This window comes from Neoarius graeffei, chromosome 7 (genome assembly GCF_027579695.1).
Source record: "Neoarius graeffei isolate fNeoGra1 chromosome 7, fNeoGra1.pri, whole genome shotgun sequence".
Taxonomy (NCBI): Eukaryota; Metazoa; Chordata; class Actinopteri; order Siluriformes; family Ariidae; genus Neoarius; species Neoarius graeffei.
The window spans coordinates 46,673,394-46,695,157 of NC_083575.1; positions in this window are offsets into that span (position 1 = coordinate 46,673,394).

Sequence of the window (21,764 nt, forward strand, 5' to 3'; positions counted from 1 at the left end):
CAGCAGAGGGAGCATGCGATCTGAACGGCCCCGTGTACCTGTTAATTCCTGTTTCTGCTGCTTGACTGAGCCAAGAGCCCCAGGCATGTTACACACAGACCAAATGTGCTGTGGTTTGAAACAGAAATACTGGGGATATGATTAAATCATATTTACTGCTGATATCCATTCAGCTGTGTGATGAATTATTTCTCCCACAGTGCACTTGAATGACATACTGAAAGAAAACAATGAAAGAACTGACCACACACACTTTGGGGAGAAAAGACAGAACAGAAGGCTTAAGTAGTTAAGTGGTTGAGCTACAGTAGTTGTCAGGCAAATCAGCCTTGGCGTTTAGGCTAATGTCTGAGGACATGGGGCTTTTCTACACAATCATGCAGACTTTAATTTCCCTTGACCTTTCATCATGAAGAAAATTCCAGTTGACGCTGTCATCACGGCACTCCAAAAATAGCTGTGGAGATCCACAGCTTCTGTACAATGAATGGGAACATAGGCCATGAATCCACACAGATCATCTGTGTAAAGGCCTTGGATACACATGCACACGTTTAATAACATTCAAGCAAGTACAGAATATGAAGTTGCCACTCGATTGAAAGTTGCCACTGTTAGCCTGAAATCTCTCAAGGTGAATTTCTACATAGCTGCTCCATAATACTTCTGTCAGGGGGATTTCTTTTCAAATAAACCTCTTCTAAAATGAGATCATTAGCTGCTTTTGTATTTGACTTTATCTGGGCACATTAAGAAGACTGGACTCATGGCTGTGTGTGTGTGTACGCCTGCTCTTGAAAGCATCAACCATTTTAATCAATGTTGCTTCACTACCTGTTCAATTTATCCTTTAGCTTGCAGACGGCTTTGCCACTGAGAGAGAAAATACAGTTATATTGTTTTTTTTTTCTTCACTCATAAATTACTGCCACAAAATAAAAAGCATTGGAAACCACTTCTCTAAATTATCGTTGACAAATAATAATGAATCACTTACAGAATTGAGAGACAGTTGATTTATAATTGGAGGCTGACTGCAGCAGGAAATATGGGCAGTGGAGCCAGGAGGATTTGGTTGGTCTGTGAGCTCGTACATCATTCTGCCCTTAAAGCATGATCTCAAGGCCTTCCACTGTTCATGTAGAGAGAAGTGCCCCGCTCATTCTGTTTATAGACCTCTGCTTAAACATGTTAGTGTTCCTGCATGAGTGCAAGGTACTCGTATTAAATGTAATAAATAAATTATGATAATATAACATTTATTACACATGAGAATAGCTTTTGCATAAAGGTTAGAATAAAGCAGGCTTTTAGATAAACATATAGATATTGGAGATCTTATGAATAAGATCTAATGAACAATACATTGCTACTTCTGGTAGTATCTGTGGAAAAGTACAAGTGAAGAAAACACTGGTCAGAAAGAAAAGTTTTAGGTTTGTGATTATTTTAACATTTTTAATATACATTTTATCAAGTACTTAAAGTCTGTTAAGGTTATTTTATTTCTGGCTTGTCTGTGCATGTGTATAAGGCTGCCAAAATGCACTTTACCTGTCACCATTTATTTGAATAATGCGATCACAGATAAATTTGGCACCTGAGCTATAGGAAACAGTTCGCCATAGATCAGTTTACCTCTGGCATTCACTGAAAAATAAATACTTTTCTTGAACAGTGAGTGAAGTTTGTATTAAACTCCCAAAACAATTAGTCAAGGGGAGAAAAAACAAGGCCTTGTCCTTGGCTTGCCTGAGCTAATCTTGAAGATACTCCTCCTACCTTGCTCTCTCTTTCTTCAGTTCTTCATTTCTGGGTGCAGTGGAAGTGATTTATCTCAGCATGAGAAGACTTGTGATAATACCCCTACAGGATGAGGCCTAAAGCCTTCCCTATTGAATGCTTGAGTTCCGTTTGCATGAAGTTCACGGCCCTGGAGCAATGATAAATGTCTTGTAAATAAGAACATCTAACAGGAACACACAGCACTTGTCAAAGCCTACCAGAGACAGTGAATCCAGGAAAGGTGTCCAAACAGAAGTTTCCTGACAACAACAGCAGCAATAAAATAAATAAATAAATAAATAAATAAGGGTTACATGATCATAGTTGCTAAGTATTTATGCACACTTTTATATTTTCAGCTTCTTGTATTTTTTACTTTTTGTATAAAGTAAATATAAGATCAGATAAAAGCAGCAAACTAGTGGTTCAAATTTCCACAACATACACAGACCTCAGTGCTGCCATCTAATGGACAACATATACACCAGCAGGACCATACTCTGAAAGCAACATGACAAAAGCCTACACAAGGTGTGTTACTGCATTAATATTAATAATATATTATTAATATTATATGGACACATATAAGCAATGTTTAAAGGAATTAGGAATTACATGAATAACTAATGAAGAATATTTAATAATAATAATAATAATAATAATAATAATAATAATAATAATAATAATAATAATAATAATAATAATAAAAATAATAATAATAAATTTAACTTATACACTACCGTTCAAAAGTTTGGGGTCACCCAGACAATTTTGTGTTTTCCATGAAAAGTCACACTTTTATTTACCACCATAAGTTGTAAAATGAATAGAAAATATAGTCAAGACATTTTTCTGGCCATTTTGAGCATTTAATCGACCCCACAAATGTGATGCTCCAGAAACTCAATCTGCTCAAAGGAAGGTCAGTTTTATAGCTTCTCTAAAGAGCTCAACTGTTTTCAGCTGTGCTAACATGATTGTACAAGGGTTTTCTAATCATCCATTAGCCTTCTGAGGCAATGAGCAAACACATTGTACCATTAGAACACTGGAGTGAGAGTTGCTGGAAATGGGCCTCTATACACCTATGGAGATATTGCACCAAAAACCAGACATTTGCAGCTAGAATAGTCATTTACCACATTAGCAATGTATAGAGTGCATTTCTGATTAGTTTAAAGTGATCTTCATTGAAAAGAACAGTGCTTTTCTTTCAAAAATAAGGACATTTCAAAGTGACCCCAAACTTTTGAACAGTAGTGTATAGTGCCTTTCTCACACCCAAGGTCACTTTACAATTACAAAAAAAGAAGAAAGAAAGAAAAAAGAAAGAAAAAGAACAGAAAAGAAAAAAGTGCACCGAAAGAGATCAGGATGTAACTCCAGTGGTGTAGTGCCCACCAAAAGGCACACGAGGGTCAATCCTACGTTGCCTGCACAGCTGCCACGACGCCACTGGGCAACAGTGCTCAGAATACTGCACCACGGATCCGGAAAGTGAGCACAGATGCACCACCACACAGTGCGCTGGGCAACTCCGATGTTAAAGAGAACAATGAACTCACTGCAGTCCATTGCAAGCAGAACACGCATCACCCATGGTGGACCAAGGCCTGAGGAAACCGACACCCAAAACTGGGTCTGGAGCTACACCACAACCAATTTGAATGTATTTGAATGTAATTAATTTTTTTTTTGTGGGAGCTTTTCAACCCCATATTACTGATAGACTGAAAAGAAGGGTGTATATTGTATGCACACGGACTTAAGTCATTAAGTCATTTTAGCATTCAAGCTGCTCACTTCAAATTATTGCTATGTTTATTGATTGGTTTCTCTCAGGGCCTGTGGCAGGGCCACACAGGCCTCTGTGCTATTAGTCCTCTTATCTGAGGAGCAACATAGCAAATGTTGTCACCTGCATTTGATGAGCAACCCTTGCTCTCACCAGGGGAGTCTGAAGGTTAAAAAAATGAGGATAAAAAAACAAGCACTGTATTTCATCCTGGGGGAAAACTGTGACAAGCTCTTGCTTTCTAAAAATATTTCAAAACACCTCTTTTAATTTGCATTGTTGTAAATGGGTAGCATGGTGGCACAGCAGGTAGAGTTGACACTTAATAGCGCCAGGGTTTCTGGTTTGATTCTGAGCTCAGGTTACTGTCTATGTGGAGTTTTACTTGTTCTCCCTGTGTCTGCTGGATTTCCTCTGTGTTCTCTGGTTTCCTTCCATTCCCCCAAAACATGCTGGTACCTGAGTTGCTGGGTTTCACGTGACGTCACATCCGCCTCATTAGTTATTCAGAACTTTAGCTGGTGGTGTACCAAAGCTCAGTTGGCACAGCATTTGTACGAAGAAGGTGCATTCCTTGCATGAAAAATACCTTACACTTGCGTTGTTTTAGGTTGCTCAAATCAATCAAACCATGAAACTGATAAAAGTTTCTTCATGGCTCCCTGTGAACTAATAAAAAAGGGTGAACGAACACAGGAGTTCACAAAAAGATGTCGAGAAAGGTGGCTTTTGAACCTTTCACTGAAATCGAAGGGAGCCAAGTCAAAGCGTGCTCGAGTTTGCCGTGATCACTTTGTGAAAGGTTTGTATATCCCTCTCGGCTATGCCCTTAGTGTTTTCCAAATACTTTTCTTGCTATGTGTCATTATTTTATGGTACTTTTTTAGTCACGAAGCGCTAAAGTCCCCAGCTGTTTCTTTGTTTACTTCTCACTCCTAACAAAGTCCATATGCATGAAGGTCGCAACAAAATTCTTACCCAGCCATACAGTTACAATGCATTGTGATCACTTCTCTGTCTTGTTTAACTAAGATCCAGGTCTTTAAAGGGGTTTCTGATGATCTTTGTGAATGATTTGCCTGAGAGATAAGAGCCAACACAAGTGAGAATCAAGCCAACTGTTGTTTGTTTACACTTCAACTTGCAGCACTTTGTTGTAAAGACACAAATGAAAAGCTTAAAAAAAACATACTTACATGTTTTGCCGTGCACGGGCAAAAACGATACAGGATTCATTCAGCAGCGACTTGATACCGAGGTCCTTTAGCAAGCCACGTACAAAAAAGTTGTAAGCCTCCGTACTCTTCCACGCTTTCATCTATTTTGCGGTGTAGAAGGACGTCTGCAACACCAGATAGTTTGAGATGTCTGGGAACTCAACTGAAGGGTAGTTTTCGAGATTGTATGACAAATCCTTTTTTCCCAGACTGTAGGGGTCGATTCCATTGCACATAGCAATCTTCTGAATATATCTAAAGCGAGCCATGGCTTCTAGATTACGAGCATATTCTGATAAGTTATTGCTAGTTGTTTGCACTACGGCAGCCGTTGAGACCACCAGCTATTTCACTTCTGGTAAAACCGCTAAGAAAAATCACATGACTGAAACCCAGCAATTGCCCCTAGGTGAATAGTGGAAATAACTGGCATCCTGACATCAAGGGTGTATTCATACTTATTCCACAGATAGGCTCCAGATCCACCATGACCCTGACCAGGAGAAAGCCATTAGTGAAGATGAAAGATTGAATGAATTGTTGTAGACTGTAAACACAGGTCATACTCCCAGCTGATTGTGTGCACTGATGTAATGGCACGTCCACAAGACATGACACTGTCTGCAATTTCTGTATTACCATTCAAGAAGGACACACATATAGTATGGCATAAAACATGCACACTACTTCATATGCAAACTTATTTGTGTATCCACTTTGCTGGATTAAAACCCTGGCATAAATTATAGCACTGCAACAGTGACCATATGAGTTGAACATTGTGGTCCCTCCCTTTGCCTTACAAATATCCCTGGCATGGTTGCTTGTCTCTGGCCTGGTCTAGTTGCATGCTCTGCTGTATATCCGATGCTTACTCCCCTGGCCGTGACCATGCTCAACAGACATGCCTGGATTTATGGACCACTGGCTGCTAGCTGATTAGGGCACAGCTTGTAAAACGTATTTTGGCATGTACAGAGGTTTTAGTGGAGCTCCTTCCTGCCAGGCTACTGCAATACATCAACAGCAGGAGAGGAGGGGGGGGGGGGCGGCATGGTGACAGTTCTAGCCCCTGCTATGTTTAATCCCACTTGCAATGTTTGAGCCTCATGGGTGCTTATACTCCAGCCTTGTGATAGTCATATCCTGCTGCTATGGGCCTAGTTAAACCTGATTGACTATTAACACATCTACATCACTTAATCCTGGCGCTATTCATAGTACTGGACACTTGAAATACACGCACAGGTTATGCATCACAGCTGGGAAAACTATGTTACCCATATACTCACATAAAAGGAAATGATTCTCCTATTGCTCTACACATGCTGAGGATTTATGGCTCCTTACAGGCCTCTGCCTCTGGGGGTTAATGAGGCCTGTTTTTCCTGTTTTACTCTGCAATGCAGTTCCTACCATCATCTCTTTTTTCACCAAACAGCACATAAGTAGCTCTGTGCAACTGATCACGCTGTGTGAACAGGCAGTGTGGATGAGGTCTCCTACCTGCTACCTATAGCACAACTGCTATTTATTAAAAAAGCCTGTCTAGTCTAACTAACCCCACTTCTGTTATCCGAGCACCAAAAAGACCAAATTGCTGGCTCTCTTTTTCAACCATGTGAGAACTTGACCGAATTACGCCCACTTGAGAATGTACCAGAATCACATGAATGTACCAGTTATTTAACTGTCCTGGAAAATAGACAAGAGTGACTACAAAGCCACTTACAGTGCTTCCCTAAGGCAACCCGACTGCAGACAGACAAGAGGCTCATCTGGAACAGAAGCATGGCTCTCTGGTTGTATATTTCTGTTGACCAGCTTGTGCTGTTTGGAAACGCAGGGTAATCAGCAGAACCCGAGACCACCTTTAAACAGTTGTCTCTAACGCCACAGCCAAAGTGCAGCTCTTTGAAAGACAGCTAGGGGCCGTTCATCAAGAATATTGTCAAGCACATTTGCTAGGATGTGGATAAACAATTACTTTCAGCAATCCTCCGAGGTGTATTAATGTTATTTATGGTGACATGTAAATATATAAATTGGACCACATACCAAATCAAGTCCTCTCCAGGGCACCATGCTAGTCATGCTGCCCCACATTAAATCACTGATGCAGATAACAATGGGCATAGTATGCATATGATAATGCCCTGACTGTAAAATATCGCTCCTACTTAGCTGCCTATGAGAGAGCGCAGTGACATATGCTGAGAGGCACAAGCGCTCCTGCAGGATCAATAAAATCCACCAGGTTTTGGGATTTATGACGATGTCCCATCAGTCAATTAGGAATGAACTCATTTTAAGTGCTCAGAAATGTCAATGGGCATTATACCCAAATCAGAAGTGAGACAAATACAGCTGAAGGGGGAAAACTTCCAGTGTGGCTCAGTACAGCAAATTTACGGCACTTTGTTACAGCACAGTACTAAGGTCTTGAACAAGCAGGAAAGAAAGGACAGCCCTGTGTGGTTGAAGGAGATGAGCTCTATAACTCTGCACACCATCTGCAGGACAATGCTGCTTGCCATGATGCTCAAAACTACAGCAGGGATACAAACGAGCACGGTATGCTGCCTTGGTCCCTCCCTCCACACAGATGCACTCATTTGCTTGATCACTCTCCCTCTGGCTATCACTCAAAAGCAGGAGCTTTCAGCATGCCGCTGATAATCATACATATTCTATGTGCCGGCAGCCCATAAATCTCAGTCACTGCTTTATCTTCCAGTCATTCATCAATCACACGGCCAGTCGGATGGCGAACAGCCTGCTTTACAATATATTAAATTAGTACCTGGGATGTTTACCAAAATAATGCATGACAACAGAATGAGGTGAAAATACAGCTCTGCAGCATTGCCCAAATTAAAAGTCCTCCCAGTCGCACACTCAGGAGGAAAGTGCAGTGTTTTCAGTCTGCATGTGTCTGCTTCCACAGATTCAGCAAGCTTAGAGATTGATAAAAATATTATAGACTACAGTTAAATAGTGACTTTATCTATATTTTGAATCGCAGTTGGGCAAAAACCAGCATTTAGTAATATACAGAGGATGCAATATTTCATGCAGGCAATAAGGCAAATGCAGCACATTTTCTGTGTATATTTCCTATAATTAGATCCGGAATGATGCTGGAAAAGCTAAGGAACTGCTGTTTCTCTTGAATTAAACTTTTTTTTTTAAATCAATAGAAATAGTCCAATATCTCATTTTGTTTTTCTTGGGCAATAAATGAAATGAAATATTAAATTTGATTTAGCTGTGGCTGCACCTTTAAAAGAAATATGAAGGAATAAATTCACCACTTCATGTGCAACCCAATTTCTCTCCCACTATGAGACAAGAAGTGTAGACCCTACTTATTAGTGTGTCAGACTGTGTTCAATAATTAAAAGGCAAACCACCCTCTCATGTTATGAACTATAACAAACAGAGAGAGGGAGCTGTCTGGATATACTTCATGTCAGCATAGTCAGAAATGACAGCAGTAAGATCTAATTCTTTGCCTACTAATTAAAGAAGAGGGATAATCAAGGTAGGTGGCATTTGGTGGTTAATTGAAAAATTGTTAGATCATTTGAATGCCATTATAAAGAACATCAATGCCAGACAGACATCATGTGGACAGAGTTTTCATTTCTAGGAATTTGCTTACATGCATCCATCCTCAGATAAGCTTGGGAAATACTGTCCAAAATGTATTTCCTGGGCATACAGTAGGCTGAAAGTTTCGCCTGGTCCCAATTCCTTATGTAGAACCAGGTCACACTGCTGCTGGCTGAAATGGATGTTCTCATTGAAAGTGTAATCCATTTTGATCTGGCTGGATTCATTAAGAGCAGTTAGCTAGTAATAATTTGTGCATATTACGGTATATAATTCATAGTGCAGACAGTCTTCTTGATGCCGGCAACCATTTTTTATCCACTCCCTTTCCTCTGCACGCACACACAAGCACACTTGACACTGAAAGGGCTTTTGATCTATTACATGTGGGATATTTATGGTGAGGGTATGAGGAAGGCTTTGCATTGAATTGAATCTCCTGCCCTGTATGCAGCATGTCTCAGGAGAATGTGTTCACTCTTTTTCAGTGTCAGCTCCATCCAGATCATGAGCTGAAAAGCAGAGAAATTACTACAGGACAGTCCATAGAAATCCCATGTTCATAAGAGTGAACACGATACACTTGCAATATAAGGAGAAAACACAAAAAGGTTACCATAGTTTTCTCATCTCATCTCATTATCTGTAGCCGCTTTATCCTGTTCTACAGGGTCGCAGGCAAGCTGGAGCCTATCCCAGCTGACTACGGGCGAAAGGCGGGGTACACCCTGGACAAGTCGCCAGGTCATCACAGGGCTGACACATAGACACAGACAACCATTCACACTCACATTCACACCTACGGTCAATTTAGAGTCACCAGTTAACCTAACCTGCATGTCTTTGGACTGTGGGGGAAACCGGAGCACCCGGAGGAAACCCACGCAGACACGGGGAGAACATGCAAACTCCGCACAGAAAGGCCCTCGCCGGCCACGGGGCTCGAACCCGGACCTTCTTGCTGTGAGGCAACAGCGCTAACCACTACACCACCATGCCGCCCACCATAGTTTTCTATATCTTATATTCACATGGTCAGGAGTTCAGGGACAGACTGCTGATGGCCTGGATCAGATATACATTAAATAGAGTACAATGTAAGCAGTTGGATGGTTATAAAATTTTTGATGATGTTGGACCAAAAATGAATGTTAGTAATACAGGTCATTGTGATACTGAGAAATCACATCATCCCATGGGATTAATAAATGGTATTGGCATGTACTATATAGCCCACATATGTTTTCATTCATGTTCCATAACTGCTTTTTCCTGGTCAGTGTTGTGGATTCTGAGCCTCTCCTAGGAACACTAGATGCAATGCAGGAGAATTCACCTTGGATAGGACACCAGTCCATCACAGGGCATCACATGTCTTTATTGTTTATATTACTGGCAATTATAGCAGTGAAATTAAATGTGAAATGAATAGTAGTATCTTATCAGACCCAACTAAGCAACTTTATCTTTCAGCAGGACAATGACCTAAAACATATTAAAGCAACAATGTACTCTCAGAAAATAAAAGTTCATTATTGTACCTTTAGGGATACAACAGCTTGTGCCTCTGGCAGTACCTTCTAAGGTACTTACTTGTACCCTTTGTATATTGCTTCTGAACATATATGTACCTTTTTTGGATCTAAAAATGTAAACATAGTTAACCTGAAGTTCAGTAATGAGCCCTAGGAGGTACATTAATGTAGATTGTACCTTGGGGGACAGAAATGGACTCCTGCTGTACCTCTATACAAATATACAAATTTATACAAATAAATAGAATGCCTTTATTGTCACTGCACAACAAAATTTAGTTCATCATAGAGCAAAGCCACTGCTTATGTGCACACCGCCACTCTTGGGTACTTCAGCCCAAGGCCATCCCGTGTTAACCTAACCTGCATGTCTTTGGGGGAAACCGGAGCACCCAGACGAAACCCACACAGACATGGGGAGAACATACAAACTCCACACAGAAAGGCCCCTGTCAGCCGCTGGGCTCGAACCCAGAACCTTCTTGCTGTGAGGTGACAGTGCTAACCACTACACCACCATGCCACCATAAAGTACTATTGAAAAAGAATAAAATCTAAAATGTGCGTAAATCAGTGAAGGTGCAAAGTGAATAAGGTGCAAAATGAAAAATAAAATGTGCGTGATCTGTGAACAATGATTAATGTCCAGTTTGATACCCTAGCTAATGACAGAGTTCAATATCTTGATGGCTTGAGGATAAAACCTGTCTCTGAGCCTGTTGGTTCTGGTGTGGATGCTCTGGTACCTCCTGTTGGATAGTAGTAGGGTAAGCAGTCCATGACTGGTATGGCTAGGATACCTGATGATCCTTAGGGCTTTCCTGCTGCTCCTCTGAGTGTAGAGGTCCTGTATGGTTGGCAATTTGGATCTGGTGATGCGCACTGCATCTTTGATCACTCTCTGGATGCTGTTTATTCTGTTGTTTATTTTACTTCATGTATTTTGTTCATGGTTGCCTTGTAAGCTATTAACAGCACTGGGAAACCATGAATATAGAATCATGATGAATTTTCTGCAAGCAGATATACAGTATAACAGTTCTTTAGCTACGTGTGTTTTTATAACCCTAAAAGTACTGACTCAATGAGTTTGCGACTCATTTGCAAATGTTTCATTACTACTTTCAATTTGGATTATGAGTATGGATTAACTTGCTTTATTTTCTCCTGCCTGTGTTCTGACCCCAGCACTGGACTTTGACTCTGCTTATTGGACTTCCTTTAACAAATACACTTCAAGTACACACTTGTGTCCTTCACATCCTTCCTACACAGAAGTATTATGGTTCAGCACAAAAGTAAGGCGCAGTCCAAAAGTAGATAGTATTGTAATGCAGTTAATGCAGAATTGCAAAACGGTCCCACTGGGTTGGTGCCTTTTTATTTTAAGCATAAATTAAAATTTTGTGTAACTTCTTGCATTGAACTGGATGATTACATGCAGTGAAGCAACCATGTTTGTAAAATGGTCTCCATGAGTAAGAAATCTCCTTTAGTCAATACCACTCTCTCTGTTCAATATCAGTCTGATGGACTTTCACTCCTTTAACTACTGCACTGACAGATACATAGCAAGTAGGTTTCTGTCTACACTAACTGATGTAGAAGTCAATGAAGGCCACATAACACTGCATCTTCCTTTACATTAACGACACTTACACTATTGGATTTCTATTGATGTCCTCAGGCCTCATATTATTTGGGAAATCATTAGAAGCAATTAGCTTAGCTTTCTCCCCACAGACCACCTACATTAAAGACCATGCTCTGCAAACTAATGTAGCATTCTGAGTGAATATTATTAATAGATTTACATATTTGTTATCTAAGTGTTAAGTGGAATGGTAATGTATCAGTGGATCGATGCTCCACACCAGCAAGTCAGACTGATTAGTATTAGTGTGGGTTAGTTAGTTAGTTAGTTAGTTAGTTAGTTAGTTAGTTAGTTAGTTAGTTATACAACAAGGCTGAATGATAATATGCCAGTGTTGTGGCTATGAGTGTTCTAAGCACTATGTAAATATGTATGGAGAACACTAACATTTCATCTCATCTCATTATCTCTAGCCGCTTTATCCTGTTCTACAGGGTCGCAGGCAAGCTGGAGCCTATCCCAGCTGACTATGGGCGAAAGGCGGGGTACACCCTGGACAAGTCGCCAGGTCATCACAGGGCTGACACATAGACACAGACAACCATTCACACTCACATTCACACCTACGGTCAATTTAGAGTCACCAGTTAACCTAATCTGCATGTCTTTGGACTGTGGGGGAAACCGGAGCACCCGGAGGAAACCCACGCGGACACGGGGAGAACATGCAAACTCCACACAGAAAGGCCCTCGCTGGCCACGGGGCTCGAACCCGGACCTTCTTGCTGTGAGGTGACAGCGCTAACCACTACACCACCGTGCCGCCCTGAACACTAACATGGTGTACATTTTATAAACAAGAGAAGGGGACGCCAATCATTCATCTCTTAATAACAATCAGTAGCGGTCCATGCTAAATGTAAATACATAGTGATAGAAATGTATATTTGGCATGCTTGAAACTGGTGCAGGCCGTTCTGATTGATACTTGTTTTGGTTAGTTAAATCCCTGAGATTTGTCTGTGCTAGTACATTCTTCTCTCTGCTTAACGAAGGTTATGTTGACTAGTAATGTCTTCTTTCTTTTCATAAGACTATGATCCTGACGGGTGATGGATGACGGGTGATCCATGGGGGCAGAGCCGACCTCAATCCCCTCCTACCTCATCACCTGCTATCCGTTCATACAGGAGAACCAGCCCAACAGGCAGTTGCCAGTGTATAATGGAGAGGTGCGCTGGCAGCAGCAGTGTGGTTCTGCTCCTTATATGGCGTACTCCTTAGTCTTCATCTTTCCCTCAGCCTGCCGCTGTGTGTAATGATTACTCATCATAATGTCTCTCTACTCTCTGCTTAGTTATGGCTGGGGTCTTGCCCGAACTGATAATCACATCATCAGTTTTTCTCTGGCTAATCAGACACAAGGTACGCCACCACTCTTACCGGAGCAGTTGGGGGTTAGGCGCCTTGCTCAAGAGTACTTGATTCAGTCCTGCTGGTTCAGGGAATTGAACCAGCAACCTTTGGTCCCAAAGCTGTTTCTCTAACCATTTGGCCATGGCTTCCCCAGTGTAGTCTAAACCAGTGATGTAATGCTTCATCACCCATTTACGTTATACATAAATAGCTTAGTTTTGTCAATTAAATCATCATCCTCCAATCACATAGCTACAACAAACTCGTGAATGTGAATATATATTCATGTTTGTCCTGCAATAAACTGAGAAACATCTCTGAGCAGCTGTGTCTGTGTCAGTGACTGTTTGCTCCTGGATATCCGCGAGGCAGAATCTCTTAGGCGGCAGAGGTCTGTATTCCTAGATCATATTCTCTCAACCTCCTTCGGTACAGACAGATCAAAACCTAACCCATAGTAACAAGTAACTGATTTATATCGAAGTGTTGATGTATTTGGAAATTATGAAAAAAATATCAGTCCTTAATATTCAGAACCATCTTACTTTTCAGGTCTCATTAATCTCAGCGGCTAGTAACTGGTGTATCCAAAAGTGACCAGTCCACTTCATTTGTCAGCAAGTTCACTCTGAGAGAAGGGGACATGTACGGTACGCTACTGTATTCCTATGAATCTCTTTTCAGATTACAAATCTAATTTGCAGAGATGAATGCATGCTACTTCACTTTGCTGCAATCAGAGGTTGCTGTGCCAAAGAGCAGCATTACCTTCTGATTATTGAATTTTTATGCTCATGTAATTAATTACAGATTTCCTGTTTTGTTCTACTTCTTTCTCCCTGACATTTTAATTCCGACAGAAGGCCACACTCTCTATGGAGATCCTAATGGCCTATAAAACACAATGACTTATAAATATGGCACAGACTTCACTTCATCAATGATTGTTTAAAACCTTGCTGATCAGATGAAATTTGGCTTGCTCTTCTTGTCCTCCCGTATTCATCTCCTGTCAGTTACACTGCGGCTAGTGTCCCTGCCAGATAAATGGATGCATATCAATATCATTGACCAGGAATTAATTTTTGGAGGACACCTTGAAAATTAAAAAAAAAAGGAAAAAAAAAAGTTGCACGGAGGCCGTTATTTCTTAAATATGATTGTCATTACCTATCCAATGAGCCATTGTTGGTGTTGTATGTTGCATTTATGAGGCAGAAAGGGCACTGTGCATTATATTTCAGAGGACAGATCTGAATTCCAGAACTGTCACTAGATACCCATGATTCTGAGTCAGTTTCCCAGTCCACAAGCTGTGCAACTTGATTGCTTACTTCAAAGCAGGCATTTATCTCTGGTTTTGAGACACAGAAGAAAACTTCATTACTTTGCCAATCCTTATTGACTACTGTGGATGTTTCACTAGTGCAGTTAGCATTGATCAACCTTCACTTCATGACTTCTTCTCATGTAGATCACTATACTGGCCTAGCTATAAACCCAGACCTTTTAATGCTTGAACCAGTGAAAACACATTATGTGTTTCTTTTTTAAAAAAATTCTTAAAATATAGTAAATCCACCTAAAGCTACCTTACAGTCTATAGGTAGACAGCAAGGAATAGGTTTTGTTGAGGCATGCAATGATTTTTGAGTGCAGACTCTTTCTACAAAACACTGATCGTTTCTGTAGTATTTGTGAGTAGTTTAATATATAGCCTCAAGAGAGAGATCCATCTTAGAGGGCTTATTTATTATCTTGTAACCATGCCTCTCTGTCCCTCATCATTGGACTGTTTTTTCTGCTGTGTAAGCACAAGTCCTCACACACCAGCCATCATTCCTGAAAGCTAGGCCTAACCTTCAGCTTCTCTCTGTGCTCCCTCTTTTGGATCACACAATAATGAGTGAAGCAGTTATCATATTTCAGGCCTAATTGGAACCATGGTTTGGAGGCAAGAGTTCCTCTGTGACATTGTTAAGGCATTGGGATGCCTCCTCTGTCTGTGAGAGTGAAAGTTTAATTGCTGTAGAAAATGAAAAGAGCAACCCTACGGATGTATGCAAAGCACTTTTTTGGACCCTGCACCATATTAGTGAAGGGACACTGTTAGTTTATGAATGTTCTAGGCACTACACTAGCACTGTCAGCAAAGATCACAGGAGTGCTCGATTGCTGCATGCACAATGACCACATTTTGTTGTACTGGTAAATAAGTCTTCTGAGGGAAAGAATATTAAATAACTGTACACAAGTAGAACTTAAGAGCAACTGTATTCTTTGAAGAGAAAGCAGACCAATAAAAGTAAATAAGTAATTTTCATAAATTACTTTGTGGTAACATTTGCCTAGCCTGCTGTGTTGTTACAGATATTATACTTATTGATAAATCAACCTGAAAGCTTACTACTGTAGAAGTTCTCACCATTATAGCATTTTCCCTTATAACTTTGATTTGTATAATATTTGGATGGCTTTGCATATTTGTATATTTTGGAATAAAATGTTATATATCTTAATATTGTATATCTAGACCATTTATAAACACATATATACAACCCCGATTCCAAAAAAGTTGGGACAAAGTAGAAATTGTAAATAAAAACAGAATGCAATGATGTGGAAGTTTCAAAATTCCATATTTTATTCAGAATAGAACATAGATGAAATCAAATGTTTAAACTGAGAAAATGTATCATTTAAAGAGAAAAATTAGGTGATTTTAAATTTCATGACAACAACACATCTCAAAAAAAGTTGGGACAAGGCCATGTTTACCACTGTGAGACATCCCCTTTTCTCTTTACAACAGTCTGTAAACGTCTGGGGACTGAGGAGACAAGTTGCTCAAGTTTAGGGATAGGAATGTTAACCCATTCTTGTCTAATGTAGGATTCTAGTTGCTCAACTGTCTTAGGTCTTTTTTGTCGTATCTTCCGTTTTATGACGCACCAAATGTTTTCTATGAGTGAAAGATCTGGACTGCAGGCTGGCCAGTTCAGTACCCGGACCCTTCTTCTACGCAGCCATGATGCTGTAATTGATGCAGTATGTGGTTTGGCATTGTCATGTTGGAAAATGCAAGGCCTTCCCTGAAAGAGACATCATCTGGATGGGAGCATATGTTGCTCTAGAACCTGGATATACCTTTCAGCATTGATGGTGTCTTTCCAGGTGTGTAAGCTGCCCATGCCACATGCACTAATGCAATCCCATACCATCAGAGATGCAGGCTTCTGAACTGAGCGCTGATAACAACTCGGGTCGTCCTTCTCCTCTTTAGTCCGAATGACACGGCGTCCCTGATTTCCATAAAGAACTTCAAATTTTGATTCGTCTGACCACAGAACAGTTTTCCACTTTGCCACAGTCCATTTTAAATGAGCCTTGGCCCAGAGAAGACGTCTGCGCTTCTGGATCATGTTTAGATACGGCTTCTTCTTTGAACTATAGAGTTTTAGCTGGCAACGGCGGATGGCACGGTGAATTGTGTTCACAGATAATGTTCCCTGGAAATATTGCTGAGCCCATTTTGTGATTTCCAGTACAGAAGCATGCCTGTATGTGATGCAGTGCCGTCTAAGGGCCCGAAGATCACGGGCACCCAGTATGGTTTTCCGGCCTTGACCCTTACGCACAGAGATTCTTCCAGATTTTCTGAATCTTTTGATGATATTATGCACTGTAGATGATGATATGTTCAAACTCTTTGCAATTTTACACTGTCGAACTCCTTTCTGATATTGCTCCACTATTTGTCGGCGTAGAATTAGTGGGATTGGTGATCCTCTTCCCATCTTTACTTCTGAGAGCCGCTGCCACTCCAAGATGCTCTTTTTATACCCAGTCATGTTAATGACCTATTGCCAATTGACCTAATGAGTTGCAATTTGGTCCTCCAGCTGTTCCTTTTTTGTACCTTTAACTTTTCCAGCCTCTTATTGCCCCTGTCCCAACTTTTTTGAGATGTGTTGCTGTCATGAAATTTCAAATGAGCCAATATTTGGCATGAAATTTCAAAATGTCTCACTTTCGACATTTGATATGTTGTCTATGTTCTATTGTGAATACAATATCAGTTTTTGAGATTTGTAAATTATTGCATTCCGTTTTTATTTACAATTTGTACTTTTTCCCAACTTTTTTGGAATTGGGGTTGTATTAAAACCTGCCAATGAGATCTCATCTCATCTCATCTCATCTCATTATCTCTAGCCGCTTTATCCTTCTACAGGGTCACAGGCAAGCTGGTGCCTATCCCAGCTGACTACGGGTGAAAGGCGGGGTACACCCTGGACAAGTCGTCAGGTCATCACAGGGCTGACACATAGACACAGACAACCATTCACACTCACATTCACACCTACAGTCAATTTAGAGTCACCAGTTAACCTAACCTGCATGTCTTTGGATTGTGGGGGAAACCGGAGACTCGGAGGAAACCCACGCGGACACGGGGAGAACATGCAAACTCCGCACAGAAAGGCCCTCGCTGGCCACGGGGCTCGAACCCAGACCTTCTTGCTGTGAGGTGACAGCGCTAACCACTACACCACCGTGCCGCCGCCAATGAGATCATTATTTTTTATTAATATGTGTATAATTAGCATATATATATATATATATATATATATACACACACACTCACCGGAGGGCGGCACAGTGGTGTAGTTCGAACTCAGCGGCTGGCGCGGGTCTTTCTGTGTGGAGTTTGCATGTTCTCCCCGTGTCCGCGTGGGTTTCCTCTGGATGCTCCGGTTTCCCCCACAGTCCAAAGACATGCAGGTTAGGTTAACTGGTGGCTCTAAATTGACCATAGGTGTGAATGTGAGTGTGAATGGTTGTTTGTCTCTGTGTCAGCCCTGTGATGACCTGGCGACTTGTCCAGGGTGTACCCCGCCTCTCGCCCATAGTCAGCTGGGATAGGCTCCAGCTTGCCTGCAACCATGTAGGACAGGATAAGCGGCTACAGATAATGGATGGATGGATGGATGGATGGATGGATGGATATACTCACTGGCACTTTAATAGGAACTTGTTCTTGATTCTAAGGTTCCTGTTCTTGGCTGTCAGGAGTGGAACCCAATGTGGTCTTCTGCTGTTGCATGCTGAGATGCTTTTCTACTCATCACTGTTGTAAAGAGTTGCTATGGTGGGGTTTACATTAGACCGTATCAGCGGATCATCAGATTAACGTTTTTAAAACGATTAGTGTGCACACAGCAACGCCAATACACGGATACGCTCGGCTCCGCAGGCATCCTGTGCTCCAAATCACTCCGCCCTGAACAGCGAGTGCCCTCTGGAGGGTGCGCACTCCGGCCCTGCGCAGCTCACAGAGCACGCGAGTGGAGTGCATGAGCAGTGATTTGGGACTGAGCCACTGTGTGTGTGATCTCAGTGCATGTCGGGCATGCGCGTCACTTACCACTTGCAAGTGGAAGGATGGCAAGCCTAAAGACAATCATAACTACACAATGGGCAGTATTTGCATCAGTATTTGCAGTATTTTCATACTTTTATACTCTTTAATGAAAGGTGATACAAGGCGGAAGTCCGCGTCGTTTTTCAGCAGTCGCGTCACATGACCAACGCCAGCGAATCAGGAAGGTGGATGTCACAGTGACGTTGTTCAATGACGACGCCAGCAAGAGCTCAGCACAGCGTATCCGCGTATTCTCAATGTTTACACAGCACCGGACCAGACACGATCTGGATTGAATACGTGGACCCTGACGGATTCCCGTTTCCCGGCGTTTCCAGGCGTTTTAATGTGAACGGACAGTGCATCCGCGAAGAAAACGAGACAGATACGGTCTAATGTAAACTTGGCCTATGAGTTACTATATCCTTCCTGGCAGCTCGAACCCATCTGTCCATTTTCCTCTGACCTCTCTTATCAACAAGGTGTTTCCACCCACAGAACTGTCGCTCACTCAAAGTTTTTTTTGCTTTTCGCACCATTCTGTGTAAACTCTAGAGACTGTTGTGTGTGAAAACCCCAGGAGATCAGGAGTTTCTGAAATACTCAAACCAGTCCATCTGGCTCAAACCAACACCCATGCCACAGTGAAAGCCACAGAGATCACAATTTTTCCCATTCTGATGTTTGAACTGAACATTAACTGATGCTCTTGATTTGTACCTGCATGATTTTATGCATTGTGCTGCTGTCAAGCGACTGGCTAATTAGAGAACTGCACAAAACAGCAGGCGTGGGTGTTCCTAAAAAATTGGCCAGTGAGTGTAATTACAGTATACTACTTTATTATACTACATACTACATCATTAATATACCATTAGAGTAAAATCTCTTATCAGAGATGTAAACCTCTTGCTGGAATCATAAGTCAGGGCCTAGAATTTTGCTTTAGCGTCCTGTCCTCAAAAGAGAGATCTATGGGGCGATTTGCCAGCCAGCCAGTCATGAAGAACTAGGAGATGTAAATGTCAGACTGGCTCTCCTTTACACTCAATAAAAGTTGGAATTGGGGCTTTCTCTCCTTCAGTCGATTGGCCATCTAATGAGGAAAGGCTTTACCATAACTCTAAAAGATTCATTACTGTTTATTTTCCTGTGGGAGGGCCTTGCAAAGTAATAATTCCAAGTGGATAAATGCTTTCCCTATAACAAGCTGAAATAACCTGTCTGGAATAAGTTGAAGTAGACAAGACGAATCACACAATTAGTGACTGCGAAACAGAGATCATAAGATGAGAATTAAAAAAAAAAGTCATTATCTTAACTCTTCCCAAATATCTACCTTACCAAAAGGAATTTTCTTTTGTGTCTTTAAGACAGGCTAGTCATTAGTCATAGGCACCTTGCTCAGCCATGGCCCCTGGTCTGTCCTTAACTGTGTTTTAACACCAACATTAAGCTCGTTAATGTAATTGAAGTCACATGGAGGGCCCAGTGATGGATGGCACTTTTGGAATGGGATAGAGGAGTAATCTTAGTTTATCTTCCCTTTGAGTGAGTGCTCTTTGGCCTGAGAGTGTAGCGGAGGCCATTTTAAGATTGCCGGAGCAGATACTAATGCAATGGATTCAGCAGATGAAGCTACCAATCACTATAAGCATGTAGCCACTCAGAGGAGCCATTTTCTTCACCCTATCTGTTCTTTGGAAGATGTTCACAAAGTTTAAATCAAGATGATACAGACAGATATATTCTTCACGAAGAGAAAAACAGCAGATGAAATGAAATGAAGCTGAATTTATGATATGAGATACTACAAGTATTTTCGCTTGAATTATTTGCAACCTCATGAAAAGTCTCTATATATTTGTTTTAAAATTTCTTATGGGTTTATGATGTTATTTAAATACAAAGTTATTAAAAAATAGTGAAGTGTTTTAGCAAAAGGCATGTCTAATGTACAATGCATTTTTAAATCTAATTTACATGGTATGGTGATGTAGTGGTTAGCACTGTCGCCTCACAGCAAGAAGGTTCTGGGTTTGAGCCCAGTGACTGACGGGGGCCTTTCTGTGTGGAGTTTGCATGTTCTCCCCGTGTCTGCATGGGTTTCCTCCGGGTGCACCGTTTCCCCCACAGTTCAAAGACATATGGTTAGGTTAACATGCGGCGGCCTTGGGCTGCAGTGCCCTTGAGCAAGGTACCTGACCCCCAACTGCTCCCTAGGCGCTGTAGTATGGCTGCCCACTGCTCTGGGTGTGCGCGCGTGCATGTGTTCACTGCTTCAGATGGGTTAAATGCAGAGGATGAATTTCACTGTGTGCTTGAGTGTGCATGTGACAAATAAAGGCTTCTTCTTCTATATAAATACTTTACATTAACAGGCATCTCATGCAAACATTAAAGTTAATGATTAAGATTTAATATAATAAGAATTTGTCAGGCTTATAATAAAAATGTAAAAAAAAAGAAAAAAAGAATGCGTGTCAGTCTAATATATTACTGGTGACATCACATCTCTGTTAGCCAGTGAATAATCCCACTTTGCCTAGCTCTTGTCAACAGATCTTCTTTAGTGCAAATGCTTCATTTAAGTCATTACTAGTTGCATGCTCTTTCATTAGAATCAACTATATCATCCTTTCTCCAAGTAGCCTTGGGGGTGCTCAGCTGTGAGAATACATCTTACTAAGCTAATGCTTTGAAAGCAGCAACATGCCTAGGTAAAGTATTACTTAATTTATACTGCTAATGCATAACATTGATTCTCTGTAGAGAAAATAAAGGACAACATATTTTTGGTGCTCACATCATTAGGTTTAATAATTTAGTAGCAGTTAGCATGGTAATAAATATACTACAAGAACTTAAGTCGGGCTTGGTGATGAATGCAATTAGAAAACTTGGCACTTACATAAAAGAGTAATATGAATGGGTATGGAAATTAATTAGATCTGGGCATATAGTATACCCTGCAGCACAAAAAAACAAAACAAAACAAAAAAACCTTACCTAGGAGCTCTAAGCTGAATACTAACAGCCCTGTGAAGTTTCCCCAGACTCCATTTTACCACACTAAATAAATGACATTGTTGAGAACTGACTCCTATTTATCTCCTACTTCACACACCATCCAGCACACTCAAATTAACAGCCGTCCAAAGTGATAATGCCCGTCTCTTGTTATCAGTTGTTGGGATGCACAGCCCCTATATATTAGCTCTGCTGGTAAGAACGATTCATTAACACGGATATAATGGGGAAAATAAAAGTGCTGGGGAAGATGGAGGATCTCTGATGTATGAGTGCCTCTGAAGCAGTTCAGTGGTCTGGTGGGTTTATTTACTCAATTCTAGCCCCAAAGCCTTCAGAATAGAAATTGCCT